We start from the raw sequence: 21,426 nt of genomic DNA, 5'->3' as shown, positions 1-21,426 counted from the left end.
AAAAAAAAAAGAAAATACATGTCAAGATATTCTATCCCTTTGGAGGCTGGACAGCAATGTGAGTCAAGGCAAGAATGCAGAAATATGTGTTGTTTTTCTGGGTTGGGCAAGGGATTTGAAGAACAAGATTTGGGTTATGGGTACTGTGGGAGAGAAAAGGTTAAATATACATGGTGGGATTATTAGATCAATCTTGCTAATTGTATTTTTCCAAATCTTCTAAGTCCTTACTGATGGTTTTGCCTTAAAAAAATTACTGTAAAAGTATATTAACTCTTCCTACTCTGATGGTGGATTTCTTCTTTTCTTTTTGGTTCATTTGTTCATTTTGTTCATTTGTTCATTTAACATGTAGGGAAAACAAATTTTGTTCTCGCATATTTTTGCAGTTTTATGGCTATTGTTAAGTACTTTTATATCTTTCTGGTGAATTAAACCTATTATGATTATGTGATTACTGTTTTTATTCATGGTAGTGCTTTTATGCCTTAAATAAAATTTGTTAGATACTGATGTTGTTAAAAAAAAAAAAAAAAACTAAGCAGAGAAGAAATAGCCGACATTATTAAAAGGAGTAGTAAAAGTGATGATTGAAACTGATATACAAAAAACTTCAGATAGAGAAATATCACCTTCAGAATAACAAATATTTAATGTTATTAAATAAAATGAAATAGAAGTTTGAAAAACATGGAAACTCTAAAAATGAAAAATGTATTCACTGAAACTAAAAACTCAATTGATTGTATCCATTAGGATGACTGTTATTAAAAACAAACAAACAAACATGGGGCACCTGGGTGGCTCAGTTCGTTAAGTGTCCAACTCTTGGTGTCAGCTCAGGTCATGATCTCACAGTTTATGAGTTCAAGCCCCACATGGGGCTATGTGCTGGCAGGGTGGAGCCTGCTTGGGATTCTCCCTCTCTGACCCTCTCCCACCTACTCTCCTTTCCCTTCCCACTCCAAAATAAATAAACTTAAAAAAAAAAAAAGCAGCAAATAACAAATGTTGGCAAGGATAAAGAAATTGAACCATTTTGTACTGTTGGTAGGAATGTAACATGGTGCAGCTGCTCTAGAAAACAGATTGACAGTTCCTCAAAATATGAGACACAGAATTACCATATGAGGGGGGTCTGGGTGGCTCAGTCAGTTAAGTGTTGAACTCCTGATTTTGGCTCAGGTCATGATCTCATGGTTGGTGAGTTTGAGCCCCATCTAGGGCTCTGTGCTGACAGTGCAGGACCTGCTTGGGTTTCTTGCTCTCCTTTTCTTTCTGCCCCTCCCTCACTGTGCACTCTCTCGCAAAAATAAATAATAAATAATCTTTAAAAATTTGTTTAAAATAATTACCATATGATCCAGCAATTCAATTTCTCGGTATATACTCCCCAAAAATGAAAAATAGGGACTCAAACACAAATGTTCATAACAGCATTATCAGTAGCCAAAAGGTAGAAACAAGCCAAGTACCCACTGATGGACAGATAAAATGCAATATGTACATATAACAGAATATTAAGCAGCCATAAAAAGGAAGGAAAGTCTAATACTAAACAGCTAATAAGTCAATGAAGAAATTTAAAAAACACCTTGAGACAAATGAAAATAAAAATACAATAATTCAAAGCCTATGGGGCCCAGCAAAAGCAGTTCTAAGAGGGAAGTTTATAGCAATACATACCCACCTCAACAAAAATCTCAAATGTTCTAACCTTACACCTAAAGGAACTAAAAGAGAAAAACAAAGCCCTAAAGTAGTAGAGGGAAAGAAATAATAAACATTAAAATAGAAATAAATGAAACAGAGACTAAAAAAGTAGAAAAAAATTAATGAAGCTAAAAGCTGACTCTGAAAAGATAAAAATTTGATAAGCCTTTAGCCAAACTCATCACGAAAGAGAGAGGGCCAAAATAAATAACATCAGAAATGAAAAAGGAGAAGCTACAATTGATACCACAGAAATACAAAAGACAAGAGACTACTATGAATGATTATATGCCAACAAATTGGAAAACCTACAAGAAGTAGATACATTCTGGGGAGCCTGGGTGGCTTAGTCGGTTAAGCGTCCGACTTTCACTTAGGTCATGATCTCGCGGTTCATGGGTTCAAGCCCCGCGTCGGGCTCTGTGCTGACTGCCAGCTCAGAGCCTGGAGCCTGTTTCAGTCTGTGACTCCCTCTCTCTCTGACCCTCCCCTGTTCACGCTGTCTCTCTCTCTCCTAGAAATAAAAAAAAAAAAAAAGTAGATACATTCTTAGAAACATAGTTTTCCAAGACTGAATCAAGAAGAAAGAGAAAATCTGAACAGACCGATTATTAGCAATGAAATTGAGTCAGTAATTTAAAAAAACTCTCAACAGGGGTGCCTGGTGACTCAGTCGGTTAAGCATCCGACTTTGGCTCAGGTCATGATCTCACTGTTCGTGGGTTCGAGCCCCGCATCGGGCTCTGTGCTGACAACCAGCTCAGAGCCTGGAGCCTATTTCAGATTCTGTGTCTCCTTTTCTCTCTGCCCCTCCCCTGCTCATGCTCGCTCGCTCGCACTCTCTCTCTCTCTCCTCTCTCTCTCTCAGAAATAAATTAAAATATTTTTATAAAATTAAAAAAAAAAACTCTCAACGAACAAAAGTCCAGGATTCACAAGTGAAACCTACCAAACATTTGAAGTTAATTACTATCTTTTTCAAACTATTCCAAATAAACAGAAGGAATGCTTCCAAATGCATTCTACATGCCCAGCATTACTCTGGTACTAAAACTAAGTGGATACCACACACACACACACACACACACACAAAACATTACAGGTCAATATCCCTGATGAAGATAAATGAAAAAATCTACAACAAAATATTAACAAACCAAATTAAAAAATCATTAAAAGGATCATATTCCATAATCAAATGGGATTATTTTAGATATGCAAGCATGGTTTGATATCTGCAAATCAATCAATGTGATACAACATGTTAACAAGATGAAAGATAAAAATCATAAGATCTCAATAGATACAAAAAAAAGCATTTGACAGAATTCAATATCTACTTATGATAAAAAAACTCAATAAAATGGATTTTTAGAGGGAACATACTTCAACATAATAAACTTCATAAATGACAAACCCACAGCTAACATCATACTTAATGCTGAAAGCTTTTCCTCTAAAATCAGGAAGAAGACAAGGAAAAAGAAGCCTCGAGGGCAGAACTTTTTAGCAAGCTGAGAGACAGGTCAAATAGTGGCAGTTTTTAGGGGATGGTTCTTTTGGGGGCTCATTTTGTCCCTTCTAGTAGCAGCTAGGCTACTGATTTTCAAACTATTTTATTTAGTTTTCAAGGCCACTGAGTACCTAGGGAGATGCAAATGGGATTAGGTCAAGTTGAAGTGTCACAAGTTCACTCCATTTACTTAGATTCCGTTGTTTTTCTTGAATAATCACTCATAAGATTGCTGAAGATCTTAATTTCCAGAGTTTTGGGAAAAAGTTGATTTTGACAGTTTTTGGCACTGTTCTCATTGTTTTCCTGGAGGAGTAAATTTTCAGAGGTCCTTAATTCACTGTTCTGGAAGCTGTATTCATAAGAGAGACCATTATTTCTGCAAAGCCTTAGTATTGTCTCCTGATTGATGAATATTACTAACCAAAGACTTCTGGGAATCCTGGGTGGCTCATTTGGTTAAGCATCTGACTCTTGGTTTTGGCTCAGGTCATAATCTCACAGTTTGTGAGTTTGAGCCTGGCATTGGGCTCTGTGCTGACAGAGCCTGCTTGGGATTCTCTCTATCTCCCCTCTCTTTCTGCCTCTACCCAACTACCCAAAGGTCCACAACTAGATAAAACATAGAGGCACTGTAGGTAATAAAAGATCAAAACAAGATCTGGAAAACAACAGGAAGCCAGATTACCTACAAAGAAATGTCAATGAGAGTAAAAGCTTATTTTTCAGTGACAGTAATATAGTGAATTATTTTCATTGTATTGAGAGAAAATAAAGAAGTACTCCCAAAGGAAATTTTTAAGGAAATATGGAAAAAATGCCCTGGATGGAATTATAATGTCTAGAACTAGAAGAAATTGTGAGCAAAGATACTGCTAAATATAAATAAATACAGACAGCTTACAAAAAAAAAAAAAAAAAAGGGAGTATCCAATTTGGGGATGAGTGTAACAGACCAGAACTAAAATAGTGAACAACTAGATGGGTGGTCAGCCTTAGTGGGTTAAAGAATAGAAACTAGAGCCAGACTGCCTCATTTGGAATCTTGACTCTGGTACTTAGTATCTGGTACTTATTAATTTGCTTTGGACAATTAACCCACATCTCTGTATGTCTCTATACTTCTCTTAATATGAAGGTAGTATCAGTATCAAGCTCATCAGGTTATTGTGATGCTTAAATTAGCTAATATATGTAAACCATTTAGGACAGTGCTTGATATAGAGCAAGTGCTATATGAGTAGTGGCTATGATTCTCAATAAAGCACTCTACAGTCCTCATATTGCCAGGAAGAAAACACAATCATGATGAGAGACTAACACTTCTCTCTTGGCAGCAATAATTGAGAATATAAAAATACTATCAACAAGCTTGTTTTAATCGATTCATTAAAAAACTTTGCATGCACCTAATTCATACAACATAGACTTAAAAAAAAACTATTAGTTTCCAAGATAATTCCAAGAAGTAGAAATTGAACCCATTGAGGAAGACACTGCTAGATCACTTATCAATGATCGGCCTGCCATTCTTAGGCATGGAACACTGATTCCCTGGATAGTAGCAATGTGTGGATCGAAGACACTCACTCTCCCAGGTGTCTTTACAGTTAAATGGGGCATATGACCTAGATCAGATCATTGGGATTCAAGTGGAAGTCATTGGGTTGGATTTCTGGGAAAGCTATCTTAGCCTGTATGCCTTTAAAGCTAATATGCCTCCAACCAATATATTTCTCATCCTTTGGCTCTGTGTGTATGTGGACACATATCTTCAAAGCTCCCACAAGCAGTTGATTACTCTACCTTAGTTCTTGCTTCTTGCTTATGCAGAGCTTAGAGGTCAGCAAGAAGTGAGAATGTATGGCCTTCTCAGGTGTTCCTAGAATGTGCACAACCCTAGGCCTGTACATAGCTTTGCACATGCATATACCCCTTTAGGTTCAGAAGAACATGTAGAAGCTTGTCAATGCCCCCCCCCCATGGACTTTATTCAAAATAATCTTTATTCAGAGATTTCACTAAACATTTCTGGGACTTTAAAAATGGACTTTGACAAGTTGTTTCCCGAAATTGGCCAAGAAGAACAATAAAGTGGATTTTCTATGTCAGGCACGAAAATAGATTTTAAAACTACAAAACCATAGTTTAAAACTACAAAAGCCTACTATAACAGGGTGATATTATTGCTGACATACATAGCATGATGGGGGGAAAAAGTCCATAAATACACACATACACATGCACACACACACACACACACACACACTTCATATGGTTTAAATTTGTATTTCTATAAAACTATAAAGGTATTTAATAAGCTTAGCCTGGAGAAGGAATTTTTTGAGGACAAACAACACAAGAAAACACAAAGACAAATCTTGACAAGTTGACTATATAAAAGTGAAGCACTTCTTTGTACTGAAGGGCATCACAAATGAAACTAAAGACAACAGGCTGACGGCCAATTCTCATAAAATATGCAACAGAAAAAAAGAAATTCAAATTCAAATGAAATAATTGGATCTTACTTTTAACGTATTAGATGGGCAAAAGAAAAAATGTCAGAAATTGGTAGCGCCACGGTAATGCGGACGTGAAGACAGTACGCCTCTTCCACTGCTAGGGAGGGTGCAAATTGTTTTGGGGGGCAACTGGCAGGATCTAATATAATTTTTAACGCACGTCACTTGAATGCTAACCCAGCATTTTCATTTCTGGAAATCTGTGCCGCAGAATATTCACTTGTGCACAAAAGTGGATATGCATGAAGCTGTTATAGTACTGTTTGTCATAGTCACCGGGGGAACTTGAATGTCCATCTGTACTGTGTGTGGGTGTGTGCGCGTGTGGAGAGGGAAGGAGTTACAGAAAGACCAAAAGAAAAGAGACTTTAATAAAGATTCAAATCGCTTTACAGTGTTTTGGGGCAATGAAATTTTTCCTCTATTACTTTTTTTTTTTTTTTTTTTGTGACCCAGAATGATGACGTAAAGACCGGACATCACGGGCAACTATATCACAAGAGGCTTTTAAGTTGCGTAGAACATACCTGTATGTTACTTACATGGTTTAGCTGATTTGAAAACCACAAAAAGGAAAAAAAATGCAAGCTACAGAACTGTGTAGAGGTTCCCAATGGGGTAAAAGCCCACAGAAACAGATACACAATTGTTCGCACACAACTGTGATAAAAATACACAAGTGTTACCAGTGGCTGCCTCCTGGGAAGGACGGGGAGGCGGCGGGAAATGCGGTGAAGGGCTTTGCACACACAAGCCACACTTCCGGTGGGCGTTTCTACGAGCTTTGTTACGCTGCTGAAATTTAAAAACAAAAACGAATAAAATAATAAACATATGCCCATAAAGGGAGCAGAGGTCGCCTCCAAGCTCGGAAGGAAGACAACGAAGTCTTTCAAATCTGGGAGGCGTGAGCAGGCAGGCGTGACCGCAAAGGCGATAGAGAGCGTGGTGACCTGATGACGTAATGACGTGATGTCGCGGTGACGCAGGTGGCGCCTGAGCTGCGCATGCGCTCAGGGTCCGGGGCGGAGGACAGAAGTGAGGGGAGAGACGTGCTCGAAGAGACCGCGCGTGAGACGGCGTGTCTGAGAGACGGGAGACGAGAGTTGGCTTCCGGCTGGAGGAACAGGAGCAGGTCTGAATAAATATCCCCGGAGGTGAGGGTGTTCGCATTTTTTGGGTGTGCACCCCCAAACTGTATGGGTGATTCTATTTCTGTGAAAACCAGAATAGCGTTCTTCCGTTATTAGAAACATTCCTTAGGGGCGCCGGGGTGGCGCGGTTGGTTAAGTGTCCGCCGGTAGCTCAAGTCATGTTCTGAAGTTTCGTGAGTTCGAGCCCGACGTCGGGCTCCTGGAACCTGCTTCCGGTTTTGTGCCTCCCGCTCCCTCTGCCCCTCCCCCCCTCATGCTCCGTCTCTCTCCTATCAAAATTTTTTTTTTAATTTTAAAAAAAGAAACATTCTTTATCCCTGCACATAGGCCCGCCACTTGTGCCTCGCTAATGAGATTCATAATGAATGACCCTTGGAGGCAGTTGGCTGTCTTTACCTCTGTTATTTTATAGTTCTGCCGCTGGGCTGGGCATCTGACGTTTGCCAGGACGGAAGACAAATGCGTATCTGATAAATTCAACTGTGACATTAATATTGTATTAATTATCAGAAGGAGGCTGACCTGAGAAGATTGCATCGTCAACATGCTATTTGTGTAAAGTATCCTTAAAACCCCATACAAAATCGGTACAGTCCCTCTGGATGTGATACATAGAAAAAACCGGAAGAATGAAGGCTGAGTTAAAACCAAGTAAACTGGAAGGAATTTGTGTTTTGGGGGGAGAGAGAGATATCAGATACCAGGGACTTAAGAAGGGCCAGGCTCTTGCTGAAGGAGACACGTATTGCGGTGTGTCGCTTCTTGTTCCCCTGGAGTGAGATTAAATCATTATATTCTTTGCTCTTCACAATCCCTCTCTGGTTGTTCTTTTCTCTGGTGCAGTTGGCCAGCATATTCTGATCCACAGAAAGAGATACTGGGGGCCAAGGCTTCCTCTCCCACTGCCTTCCCGGCACAGGTGAAGGGCTTTGAAGTCATGGACCACGAGGTCATAACACTCACTAAGCTAGGCTTATTTTTCAGAAGATACGTATTCTCTTGCAGCTTCCTAGGTGGCTGGCTTGTACACAAAGCTGTGCAGTTTGGGGACTATTTTACTCCCACACCTGTCATCTGTCCAATCATAAACAGTCCTATTTTGATCCTCAAAGTGAAAAACTTGAGGTTTTCTTTATTTGTATTTATTTTTAAATTTTTTAGTGTTTATTTAGTTTTGAGAGAGAGAGAGAGAGAGACAGAGTAGAAGCGACGGAGGGGCAGACAGAGGGAAACACAGAATCCCAGGCAGGCTCCAGGCTCTGAGTTATCAGCCCAGAGCCCAATGTGGGCCTCGAACCCACAAACCGTGACATCATGACCTGATGCTGAAGTCAGACACTTAACCGAATGAGCCACCCAGGCGCCCCGAATTTGGGGGTTTAAAATAGGGACAGCTTGCCTGGGCGCCTCAGTTGGTTAAGCGTCTGATTCAAGTTCAGCTCAGGTTATGATCTCACGGTTTGTGAGATCAAGCCCTGCATCGGGCTTAGTTGTGGAGCCTGCCTGGGATTCTCTCTCTCCCTCTCCCTCGGCCTCTTTCTCTCCCTCTCCCTCGGCCTCTCCCTCTCTTACTCTGCCTCAAAATAAATAATAAATAAACACTTAAAAAATAAAATAGGGAAAGCTAAAAAGTAAAACTGACATGAGAAGTCAGTGAGATTTCATTAAAGATAATTGTGTTTGTGCACATCAAAGCACCAAGTATTTAAGATGCATCCTGTGAGAACCAGTAAATAGAACCAATGATCTTCACATTTGCCAGAAATTTTAGGATCATAGCAGATGATCTTTCTTTTTTTATAAAATTTCTTAATGTTTATGTATATTTGAGGGAGAGAGACAGTGTGAGTGGGGGAGGGTCAGAGAGAGAGGGAGACCCAGAATCTGAAGCTGGCTCCAGGCTCCCAGCTGTCAGCACAGAGCCCAATGCAGGGCTCCAACTCACAAACCTCAAGATCATGACCTGAGCCGAAGTTGGACACTTAACCGACTGAGCCACCCAGGTGCCCCAGATGATCTTTCTTTTTAAAAGGTGAATTTTCAGGAAGAATTTCGAGTCTAGTCAATGGCATGGATCTGAGAACTCTTCTACCAAGTGGCAGTAATGATTCACTTTGAGGCTTTGACATGCCCTCTCTCTTTGAACATTTCAGTAATTTCCAATGTCCAGTCCAGCCTCCAAATGCTCTCCTTCTGTGATAAACTTGATCTTGTCTGTGAGCCCAGGGCAGCAAATGAACACAACAGAATTTTATTCAGCAGGGCTGCGATAATGAAAATATGTAGCCCTGGCAAAGGTTCAGAGGAAGAAGCATTCTCCTGTATGGCCGCTAGGCGCGTGGACTGCTACAATGTGTTGTGCACAGCAGCATGGCAATATCTAGCTGGGAACTCCCATGTCCCAAATCCTGGAGAAGCAGGGCAAGGATGGAAGCAAGCAGAAAGCTACTTGTTTCTCTCCCCTTAATGGCCCTTCAAGCCTCTGATGTGATTCTTTTTCCTACATAACTTTTTCTGTCCCTTAAAAAAAAAAAAGTCTCTGGTCGCTTTTATTCACATTTAAAATGTTCAGTCCTGTGTAAAAGTCAAAATTCGAGATTTTCCTTGGAGCTTCTCGCTGCGCCAGGCAGGTGCGGCAGCCGGAGAGGAGGGGCGGGCTGACTGCTGCTCTGCTTCCCACACGCCCCCACCCCTGGCCCAGGCTGGAGGGAGGGGCGGGGAGGGAGGGATGAGGAGGTTAGGCAAGGTATTGCTTGTCTGCTCCTTGCTTTTAAAAAGCGGGGATGGATGCGCTTTGGGTTTGGTAGATGCTTAGAGGTGACGTTTCTTTTCCCGTGGGCCACTTTCCTCGAGGTGTGGCCGCTAGGAACCTCCAGTTGCTACTCCTACAGTGTGCAGCATGCCACTTGCACAGGCCACTTTAAATGTCCTCCTCTGCCTGGCCGGGGTCCTGCACGTTTGCTCCGTGTCTGTAGATTCCCGTTGCTCCCCCAGGCGCCTCTTGAGCAGGATTCAAACTTGCTCCAGGCTGCCTCCGGCCTGCACCTCCCACACCTAGTCCATGGGAAACGCCCACACTTTCTTGTCCCCGCTGACAGTGGGAGGGAGGCCCAGGGCAGAGGCGACCTATTACCTTGTTGTCTCAGGCGACTGCTGTCAGCTCCTTGACTGCAGAGTCCGAAAACAGTTCATCATGACCTTGACCTCGTATTCCAGTGGGCACATATGGAGTTCTCATGGTGGTCTCCTGAACTCCTCACTAGCTTGAGGCGAGGGGGACACATCCTGCACTCTTCCCTTTGGAGTGACAAGGACAGCGCCACAGCCGTCCAAGAGCCCTCTGCAGAGAAAGTGTCTCTCAACCCCAGCTTCTGCTGTCCTCACTCCTGACTCTCTCTTTCCCAGAGATAGCATGAAGGGGGAAGGGGCAGAAGGAGAGGGAGACAATCTCAAGCAGGCTCCACACTGTCCACATGGAGTCTGATGCTGGGCTCGAACTCACAAAACCACAAGACCATGACCTGAGCTGAAACCCAGAGTTGGACACTCAACCAACTGAGCCACCCAGGCTCCCTGTCACCCCTGACTCGTAAGCAGGTATTGGCCAAATTATTTGTATCCCCTTTGACTGAGCCCTTTTTGGGAATCTAGCCCATAGAAGTAGAAATACTGGTGTACAAAGATATTTACAAGAGCAGTGTTTATAGTGTAAGGAAGAGAAAGAGGGAGGGAGGAAGAAGAAAACCTAACCCTTCATCCGTAAAGTAACAGGGAAATTCTTGATTAAATCACAGTATGTTTAGGGCATTTAAGCATCCAACTCTTGATTTTGGCTCAGGTCATGATCTCACAGTTGTTAGATCGAGCCCGGTGTGGAGCCTGCTTAAGGCTCGCTCTCTCCCTCTCCCTCTGCCTTCTGCCTCGGTCCCTCTACTGCTCAAGTGTGTATGCGTATTCTCTCCCTCTTTAAAAAAAATCGCAGTATGTTTGTATAATGGAATATTATGTATCCATTAAGAATCATGAATTATACTCTCAGTTATCCGAAGGGATATATATTCTCTATTATTTGTGGGGAATAAGGAGGTTGCAGAGTGATGTATATAGGGTGTTTCATTTTTGAAGAGACACTAGTCCTTTGTTTATGTCTGTGTGAGTGTAGAGGAGAGTGGAGAAAGACAGATAAAGTATTAAGAATGGCCATCTTTGTGGTTGATGACAGCCAGAATGGGGGGAGCTTCATCATTTTGAAAATATGTTGTTAAATTGTTTTGCATATTATGCAAGCATGTATAATCTGGCAATTAAAGAGTATTGTTATAAAGAAGAATTAAAAGAAGAGAAATGAAATATGAAGAACAAACTATAGGGGCACCTGGGTGGCTCAGTCGGTTAAGCGTCTGACTTCAGCTCAGGTTATGATCTCACGGTTCATGGGTTCGGGCCCCGCGTCGGGCTCTGTGCTGACAGCTCAGAGCCTGGAGTCTGTTTCAGATTCTGTATCTCCCTCTCTCTCTGACCCTCCCCTGCTCATGCTGTCTCTCTCTCTCTCTTTCTCTCTCTCTCTCAGAAATAAATAAAACCATTAAAAATTTTTAAGAAAGAACAAACTATAAGGATAAGGCGCCCAGAAAATGTTATGAGTTCTAAAAAATCTTCAAAGAAGAGATAGTTCCTCTGTTATAAAAACCATTGCAGAGCATAGGAAAAATGGAAACCTTCCAATTTAATTTTGGAGGCGAGATTTACCAAGATAACAAAACTGAGAAAGAAAATTAGACTGATTATTCATGCAAAAATCTAAGACATTAGTAAATTGAATCGGTATATTTAAAGGATAAGGCAAGGTGATCAAGTTGAATTATCCTAGTAATAGAAGGTAGCTTAACATTAGAAAATGTGTTACTATAATTCGCAACCTTAACAGATGAAAGGAAGAAACTATAGATCCTGAAAAACAATTTGATAAAATTCAGCAGTAATACCTATTTTAAAAAATCAGTAGGAAATTAGGACTGTAAAGATCTTGCCTTCAGTTGATCCCATCATGCTTCTATATTTCTTGTACCCTAAATTCCAGTCTTCACTCATCTGTATAGACAGGACAGGCACTTCCCCTCTCTTGCTGCATCCTCTGCTTTTGTGCTGAAACTGACTAACAGGAAGACTCAGGATAGGAGATGAGTGGAATTCAAGGTATTTGTTCCTCAGTCTCCATCCCTGCAACAACACTGAAGCTGTCACTGTACCTCTCGGGGCAATAGACGCCCCAAGACTCTGTCTGTCTGGGTTCTGATATTTGCCCCCTCCATTGCCTCTTTGGCTGATTTAGAGTTGATGAAGGTGTCTCTCTCCCTAGTCCTGGGTAGGCACATTTCTCTTTGTGGTACTCTGCACCCAAATCTTTGTAAATGCAGATTCTCTTTATTCACGTTTCTATAAAGTCATCAGGGTCACTGGATTAGAGAATACTGAACCATTGCTCCGAGGGGAAGTACAGGGTTAGTTTCCTGAAAGACTTTGGTCCCAACATTTTTGTCAGCTGATCAACACAGAACTATGTTTTACATGTGTTTTCTGTTTAAAGGCACCTTATTTAATATATGCTATTGATTCATGAACATTAAACTCATGGCCAACAACACTATAACTGCTGCCTGAATGAAGCTTATCTAATGCATGTATTTTCTGTATAAGGCACATTGCCGCTATTCTGGGTTTCAGAATACTAGACAGCACTTCAGCAGTATTCTTGGGGGCCATTTTAAACAGCACAATTGTCAACAAAAGTACAAAAATACAAAAACAGTGTCACCGTCACTCACCATCAGGGAAATACAGACCAAAACCACAGAGATACCACCTCACACCGGTCAGAGTAGCTAAAATGAACAACTCAGGAAACTACACATGCTGTGAGGATGTGGAGAAATGGGCACCCTCCTGCACTGTTGCTGGGAATGCAGACTGGTACAGCCACTCTGGAGAATAGTGTGGAGGTTCCTCAAAACATAAAAACTATAGAGCTCCCCTATGGCCGAGCCATAGCACTGCTAGGAATTTATCCAAGGGATACAGGAGTGCTGATGCATAGGGGCACATGTCCCCCAGTGTTTATAGCAGCACTTTCAACAATAGTCAAATTATGGAAAGAGTCCATCAAGAAGATGTGGTTTATATATCCAATGGAATACTACTTGGCAATAAGAAAGAATGAAATCATCCCATTTGCAACAATGTGGATGGAACTGGAGAGTATTGTACTAAGTGAAATGAGTCAGAGAAAGACAGATGTCATATGTTTTCACTCATATGTGGATCTTGAGAAACTTACGGAAGACCATGGGGGAAGGGAAGGGGAAAAATAATAGTTACAAACAGAGACGGAGGGAGGCAAACCATAAGAGACTTTTAAATATAAGAACAAACTGAGGGGGCACCTGGGTGGCTTAGTCGGTTAAGTGTCCGACTTTCGCTTAGGTCATGATCTCGCGGTTTGTGGGTTTGAGCCCCGCGTCGGGCTCTGTGCTGACTGCCAGCTCAGAGCCTGGAGCCTGTTTCAGTCTGTGACTCCCTCTCTCTCTGACCCTCCCCTGCTCATGCTGTCTCTCTCTCTCTCCTAGAAATAAAATAAAAAACATTAAAAAAAAAAAAAGAACAAACTGAGGGTTGATGAGGGTGGGGGAGAGAGGGAAATGGGTGATGGACACTGAGGAGGGTGCTTGTTGGCTTGTTGGGATGAGCACTGGGTGTTGTATGGAAGTGATGAACCATGGGAATCTACCCCCCAAACCAAGAGCATACTTTACACACCGTATGTTAGCCAGCTGGACAATAAATTGTGTTTAAAAGAAAAAAAGACATCACTGAGTAGATTGTGAAAAGGACATTTGTTTGCAGTACAAGAGCTGAAATAAGAATGCAGAGTGTGGCCTTGCCAGCTTCCACTGGAAGGGTGCATGTCAGTTACAGACTCTTTGCCACTCTGCACATGTCTGTAGACATGCACCATGAGTACTGATTTTTGGGTTACAAATACATTTTAACAAGCAGGCGAATTTACAAGTTTGAATTATGAACAATGAGGATTGACTCTAGTCCCTTTATAAAACAAATCCTTCTCAGATCATGATATTTCAAAATGCCATGGGTTTCTTATTGGAAGTCTGATGTTATAGATGTATATGCCAGAGATCTACTGCAAATGCCACATCAAATGATGAAAAATTAGAAGTACTCCTATTAAAAGAACAAGGAAAGGCTGCTATACCATTCATTGTGATAGAAATCTTTAGCCAATGTGGTAAGAAAACGAAATAAGATAAATATTGCACAGGAAAGACAAAAATGTCTTTGACATAGGATGACATGATTATCCACCCATAAAATCCGAGAGATACATTGAAACCTATTTGACCTAAAAGTGTATCACGGGTGTAGAATCAACATATCAAAAGTTGCCTGTATGCTAACCAAAAACCATTAGAAAATGTAATTGAAAAAAAAAATCCATTCACAGCAGCAACACAGCCTCTACAATTCCTAGGAATAAACCCAACAAGCAAAATGTAACACTTCTGAGAACAAAAAATAAAACGTGTTAAAGGACAAAGAAGAGCATCTGAATAAATGGAGAGTTAAATCAGGTTCCTAGTTTGGATGACTCAATATATTTAAACTGTCAGGTGTCTCCAAAGTAGTCTGTGAATTCATTGCAATACCAGCCAAAGCCTGCTTCCCCAGCCCAAATATTCCAACTCATGTCAGATGTTTTCAAAAATTCATTATGAAGAGAGTATGCACCAGACTAGCAAAAGGAGACGAATGAGGGCATCAAAGTACATTATAAGTTATAGTAATTTTTAGAATATGATATAAAGGGAAAGGTTAAATCCCTTAAATATTACAGAGTCCAGAATATGGAGTCCAGAAACAGGCCTATGTTCATACAGGAATTTAGTAAACAACAAAGGTGGTACTTTGAACCACTAAGTAAAAAATTCAGCGAATGATGTTAGAAAATAAATGGTGCAAAAGGAATTTACAACATATATAACAAAAGACAAGACATGGGTATACAGAATACATAAGTTATCCCTACAAATCAGTAAGAGAAAGCACGAAAGAAAAGTGGGCAGTGGGCAAAGAATGTGAAAAGACAGTTGAATGAGAAGCACCCAAATGACCAACAACTCAATGAAAAGATCCTCAATTTCAATGGCAATCAGGGAAATGGAAACCAAACAGGAATGAGAAACCATTTCTAACCATCAGTTTGGGAAAAATCGAAAAGACTGATACTAGCAAGTGTTAATGAGGAAGTGAGGAAATGGTTATCTTCCTGCCTTGTGGATGGTTCAGCTCTTTTGGAAAGCAACATGGCAGTATAAATTAAAATGTTAATACATCATGTGATCCAAAAATGCATTTCTAGCTATCTAATATAGAGAAATATTCTCACATATGTTCAAAGAGATACTGATTGTTATAGTATAAAAATCAGAAACATCCATTAAAAGTAGTATCATTAAATAATCTGTCACACGTTTATACTATGGGTCAGTGTAGCAGTTTAAAAAAACCTGGGCCAGTATACACCAGCATTAACATATCTCTGATGTATATTGTCCAATGAAAGAAGCGTATTGATAAAAATATGTGCCATCCCCCTCCTACACTGTTGGTGGGAATGTAAACTGGTACAGCCCCTCTGGAAAACAGTGTGGAGGTTCCTAAGGAAACTAACAATAGAACTCCCCTATGACCCAGCAATAGCACTGCTAGGAATTTACCCAAGGGATACAGAAATGCTGAGGCATAGGAGCACATGTACCCCAATGTTCATAGCAGCACTCTCCACAATAGCTAAAACATGGAAAGAGCCTAAGTGTCCATCAACAGATGAATGGATCAAGAAGATGTGGTTTATCTCTACCATGGAATACTACATGGCAATGAGAAACAATGAAATCTGGCCATGTGTAGCAACGTGGATGGACCTTGAGGGTGTTATGCTGAGCGAAATAAGTCAGGCAGAGAAGGACAAATATCATATGTTTGCACGTATAGGAGGATTAGGAGGAACTTGATGGAGGAACAAGGGGGAGAAGAAGGGCGGAAATGGTGGGGGAGAGGGAGAGAGGCAAACCATGAGAGACTCTTGAATGCTGACAAAACTGAGGACTGATGGATGTGGGGGGTGGGGGTATGGGCATGGAGGAGGGCACTTGTGGGGATGAGCACTGAGTGTTATGTGGAAACTAATTTGACAATAAACTATTTGTAAAAAAAAAAAATGTGCCATCCTATATAATGTGTTAAATCAAAAGTCCATACAACTTGTTTGTTTCTATTTTTCTCTAAGTATGTATGTAAACATATAGAAAAATAATTGTAAGCATACGCATCAAATTAATAAGCAGATGTCCCCTCTAGGGAGGTAAATGAGATTGGAAAGTTGTCACCCACGAGGCTTTTGCTTTATTTTTAATGTATTCTTAATTTTTAAAGCTTAATCGTAGTTTAAAAAATAACAAAATTTATCATCCTAACCATTTTCAAGTGTACAATTCAGTAGCACTGAATATATTCCCATTGTGCAGATCTCCAGAAGCTTTTCATCTTACAAAGCAGAAACTGTGTCCCTGTTAAACACCAGCTCCCCACTTCGCCTCCCCCCAACCCCTGGCAACCACCGTTCTACTGTTACTATGAATTTGATTTACTTTAGATACTTTGTTTAAGAGAAATCACAGAGTATTTGTCTTTTTGTGATCGGTTTATTTCACTTAGCGTAATGTCTTAGCATAATGTCTTCAAAGTTCACCCATGTTATAGCACAAGTCAGAATTTCCTTCCTTTTTAAGTCTGAATAATATTCTATTATGTATGTGTGTGTCTTGGGTACATATATAAAACCACATTTCATTTATTTCTTTATTCATAGTTGGATACTCAGGTTGCTTCTGTCTTTTGACTATTGTGAATAGTGCTTCTATGAACATGGATGTGCAAATATCTCGTTGAGACTCTGCTTTCCTTTCTTTTGAATATATATCCAGAAGTGGGATTGCTGGACCATTTGGTGGTTGTGTTTTCAATTTTTTGAGGAACCATCATACGGTTCTTGTTTTATTTTTGTCCCCTAAATATTTCACAACAAGAATATATTTATGTGTATTTTATGTAATTAAAGGTAAAGCAGAAAGTTAGTTTAGGCAAGCTTAGTTCAAGGGACATCAAGCACCGGGGCTCCTGGGTAGCTCAGTCAGATAAGCGTCCGACTTCGCTCAGGTCATGATCTCTCAGATCTTGAGTTTAAGCCCCGCATTGAGCTCCATTGCTGACAGCTCGAAGCTGGAGCCTGCTTCAGATTCTGTGTTTCCTTCTCTCTCTGCCCCTCTCCTGCTTGTGCTCTGTCTCTCTCTCGCTCAAAAACAAATAAACTTTTTTTTTAATTAAAAAAAGAAAGGGCATCAAGCACCAAGTGGTTTTGATGACAGCTAGGCATGGGCAGGCTTGGCAGTCCCCAGCCTGTGAATGAAAGATGTTGAAAACTATGAATCTAGCATTTAATTAGCATTGTGGATCATTTTATTGTTCATAAATATCCACTAGCTTGCCTTGGGGAGACTGATGCTGGCATCGCCATCTGGCTTGCTTTGGCCAATGAAACATGAGCAAAAGTGCAGAGGGCCAGTGCTTGGTTCTCCGTGTCCCCTCTGCCCTCTGCTGTGTTACCCAGCAAGGCCCCAAGAAGAGGCTGCAGTGGCAGCTGGGATCCTAAAGGGAGGCTGTGTGCAGCAGGGCGGCTGCCCGTCTTAGAGCCACATGAAGCGTGAGTGAAGGATAAGTCTTGGAGGTTGAAAATGACTAGATTTATTCTTGAGGCCACAGGGCAGTGTGGCCTGTCCGTCTCATCCAAGATGTTTATTTAAACCCCTTCATCTCCATGAGCGCTGTGGCCTTCGACTGGAAATCTGTAAGCTTGAGACGTCTTCTCCGGCAGCCCTTGGTCCTCTTCTGAAGATATGTAGGCATTGCTGCGGTGCCGTGGAGAATGCCAGCACCACGTATCCATGTTGTATTTCAGGGAGCCCATGCAGCCCAGGCTATGGCCCCTCACAAGTCATGCAGAATCCTGTTAGGGACAGAAGGTGTAGCCCTGATCACTCCCTGGAGTCCGGATATAATTAGGACTAGGTTTAGGTGCTGTAGGAATAAACCAAAAGAGGGGACACCCACACTGTTCCATCGAAAATTTTATTTTAACGTAGAGAGGTAACATGTCCGTCTCTTGAGTCATCTTGAGAAGTGCAGCTTTGAAGGAATTTATCAAAATGTGAGCCATGAATCTGCTGGTTATGGGAATCCATCAACCCATTTGGAGCAGTGGCAGGCACGGGATATTGTAACTGCTCCCAGAGTACTGTCTCTCAACTGGGAAAAGACACTCAGCTCATTCTGATGGGATCACACTTCTCTGCTTTGCTTGCAGAGTTGCACCTCATTGGCACTATTCCAGCTCAAGATGAAGGTGACACCGAGCCTGAGCCTAACTTCATCTTGTGGAGATAGCTANCCTCAGGTATTTTTGTAGACAATGTGTGTACAGTTATGTCCTGGGTACGTTTATAAAATCGAGGGGAACTGCAAGCCTTCTCACCAGGTGCTAACATTCAGGTGAATTAATACAGTTAGCATCATTTAAATTACATTTCTCTCAGGAAAGCAAATAACAGCAATAACTGGAAATAATAACGTGGCCCCCAAAAGCAGGGGTCTAGAATCATCAAAAACAGAATCTTTGCCATTAGGAAAAGTTAGTTTGTGGTTCCTATTAATAGCCAATCTTTGCGAGCACTCTTTAGTTTATTTCTGTAAAATCAACTCAGGGCTTCATCAAATCTGCAGAAAGAAAAAAAGATGAAAACCACCTGNAACAATTTCATTATATGAGCAATGTTTGATTTCCTAAATTAGGTGAGGAGCCCATGAGTATCATTGTATTACTGTTTATTCCTTTTTTTTTTTAAACATATGCCAACTATTGCATAGTATTTTTAAGTTTATTTTAAACTTTTCTTAAAATTTTTTTTAACATTTATTAATTTTTGAAAGAGAGAGAGAGACAGAGCACAAGCCAGAGAGGGGCAAAGAGAACGGAAGACACAGAATCCACAGCAGGGCTCCAGGCTCTGAACTATCAGCACAGAGCCCAACGTGGGGCTCGAACTATGAACTGTGAGATCATGACCTGAGCCAAAGTTGGATGCTTAACCGATTAAGCCTCCCAGGCACCCCAAAACTCTTTCCTCCTCAACTCCATGGGCATGACACTCTCCTGACGTCAAGTGAGACTTGCCACCTGTGACGGGGGCCCTATAAACACACGCCGTATGCAGACAGTGAGCGCAGAGCCAGGTCCACCATCGTGTTTCCTCACTACCTTTCTCTTCCTCCTTTGTGGGTGTAAAACAGAATCCCTTGGTGTATTTTATTTTCTCGTACAACATGGTTTTTTAAAGCTGGATATCATAATCTACATACCATAGCATTCACCCTTTCAAGGTGCACAATTCAGTGCCCTTAACAGAGACTTCTTCAGCGCAGCCTGTTTTTCTTCCGGGTGCTTGCAGCCTGTTCTCTGCGGAGGCTCTTTTGAGGAGCAACATTCCTCCTGTCTTTGCTTCCCCCTGGCAAAAAAAAAAGAGCTGCAAGAAAACAGGAGGTCCTCTCTTCCCCACTGGCGCCTCTGCCCTAGCTCACATCACCTCCTGCTAGCGGTTGATTGGCACTCACGCTGGCTTCCCGTATGCTGAGAGCACACTCCGCTCAGGTTCATGGCGTCGGATGGAGGGAGGCAGAGAATTCAAGCAGACTCTATTGGTTTCTGCTATCTCCTCGGCCCCTCTTACTCCCTCTTTCCCTAGAGGGACAGTTAGGAAATAGCTAACAATCCTTGAAGCCAAACCGAGTTCCTGAATTCACTGCATTCTTAAAATAGGGGAAAAGAATTTTTTAAAAAATCGAGCCTCAAAAATATCACGTAGAAGCAAATTATGTTCCTGTCTGATTGTGAGGCAGCCCAGCAAATCCATGGCTTCAGGGATGACATATGCCAGAAAAGGATATTCCTTGATGTTAAGAAAATAATGGGCTGGTTTGTACAAGTGAGTGTCTTTCTCCTTGAAACTAATTAGACAGTTCAGGAAACCTTGTCAGGGAAGGAATAGCTGATATTTGTCTGGTTCCCTATACAAATTGACAATCCAGTGACCAGAAATAACTGTGGGTGCACATAATTGTATGAGAATACAATAGCAATTCCAAATTCACAAAGTATTACAAATTAGGGAGTAGTTACTAGCTTTCCAAAACAATTTGGCATTTTTGTCCTGCTTGAAACTTTGTTGCATTGGATGTGGCTAACAGCAATATAGGTCAGAGAACACAGAAATTTCCATGCGAAAAATTCTCAAGAGTCATAACATGAATAGCCCAGACTGTAGAGTAAGAAAGCGCCTCAGCAAACCAAGGACCATCAGTCCTGGTTAATACCCAAGATCATGTGCCAGCATAGAGCCGATTTTGGTATTTTCAATTGACATTGCTGGACACTCCCCCCTATAAAAGCTCATGAAAATTATAGCCTCCGGAGTTCCTGTGAAGTTAAGAGGCTGAGAAAGATGCTAAATTAGCTTTACTGGTCTTCACTGCTTGCCTATCCATGCAGCACTGAAAAACTGCCAGACAGCAAACTTTTCCTCACACAGCCTCCTGAACTAGGCAAGGGTGTGAACCGGCATACCCCGGGGAGCTTATTAAAAATACAGAGGCCTGGGTCCCCTGCCTTAGTTCATGCAGTAGATCCTGGGTGGGATAGAGGCCTCTGAAATTTTAACAAGCTCCCTGGATGATTCTGAAGCACATCAATATTTGAGAACCTCTAATACAGTGAAAACAGTTTGAGCTTTGAAATCAAACAGACATGAGTTCAGACTGAGTCCACCATTTTGTGACCTTGAAGAAGCTAGTGCCGTCCGAGTACTTTTCCCTAGCTTGTGGGGCCGTTGGGAGGATCAAGTTAATGGTATGTGCTGAGTATTTATCTCAATGCAGGCCACCCAGCGCACGATGAATACATATTACTTCTTATATTAGTCTGCCCTGGAAGCCATAGCAAAATACCACAGACTGGGGGGCTTACTACGCAGCAGCCATTTGTTTTCTCCCGGTTCTGAGGTTGGAAGTCATCAAGCTGTTGGTAGGTCTGGTTCTCCTGAAGCCATTCTCCTTGGCTCACAGACGGTGCCTTCTTGCTCTGTCCTCACATGGCTTCTCTGTGCCAGTGTCCTGGTGTCTCTTCTTATAAGGACGTCAGCTCTGTTGGGTTAGGGCCCCACCCTGACAACCTTATTTACCTCTTTAAAGGCTCCGTCTCTAAAAACAGTCACATTGGGGGTTAAGGCACCATGTGTGCCCTTTGGGGGGGTCACAACCCAATTCACAGCACTCCCCT

At 41.6% G+C, this 21,426-nt stretch overlaps 1 long non-coding RNA gene across 1 annotated transcript in view; it reads right to left on the bottom strand.

The window, feature by feature from the left end:
* Nucleotides 1–19,461: 19,461 nt before the first annotated feature.
* Nucleotides 19,462–21,426, bottom strand: part of LOC144216099 (uncharacterized) — a 16,863-nt gene continuing 14,898 nt past the window's right edge. Inside the window, exon 3 of the long non-coding RNA XR_013330563.1 lies at nt 19,462–19,600. This is a non-coding gene — a long non-coding RNA (uncharacterized LOC144216099). The remainder of the gene's footprint in view (nt 19,601–21,426) is intronic.

This window comes from Crocuta crocuta, unplaced genomic scaffold (assembly GCF_008692635.1).
Source record: "Crocuta crocuta isolate KB4526 unplaced genomic scaffold, BGI_CrCroc_1.0 scaffold258, whole genome shotgun sequence".
Lineage (NCBI taxonomy): Eukaryota > Metazoa > Chordata > Mammalia > Carnivora > Hyaenidae > Crocuta > Crocuta crocuta.
Note: the sequence above shows the minus strand (reverse complement) of the source record. Positions and strands in the feature narration are given on the sequence as shown.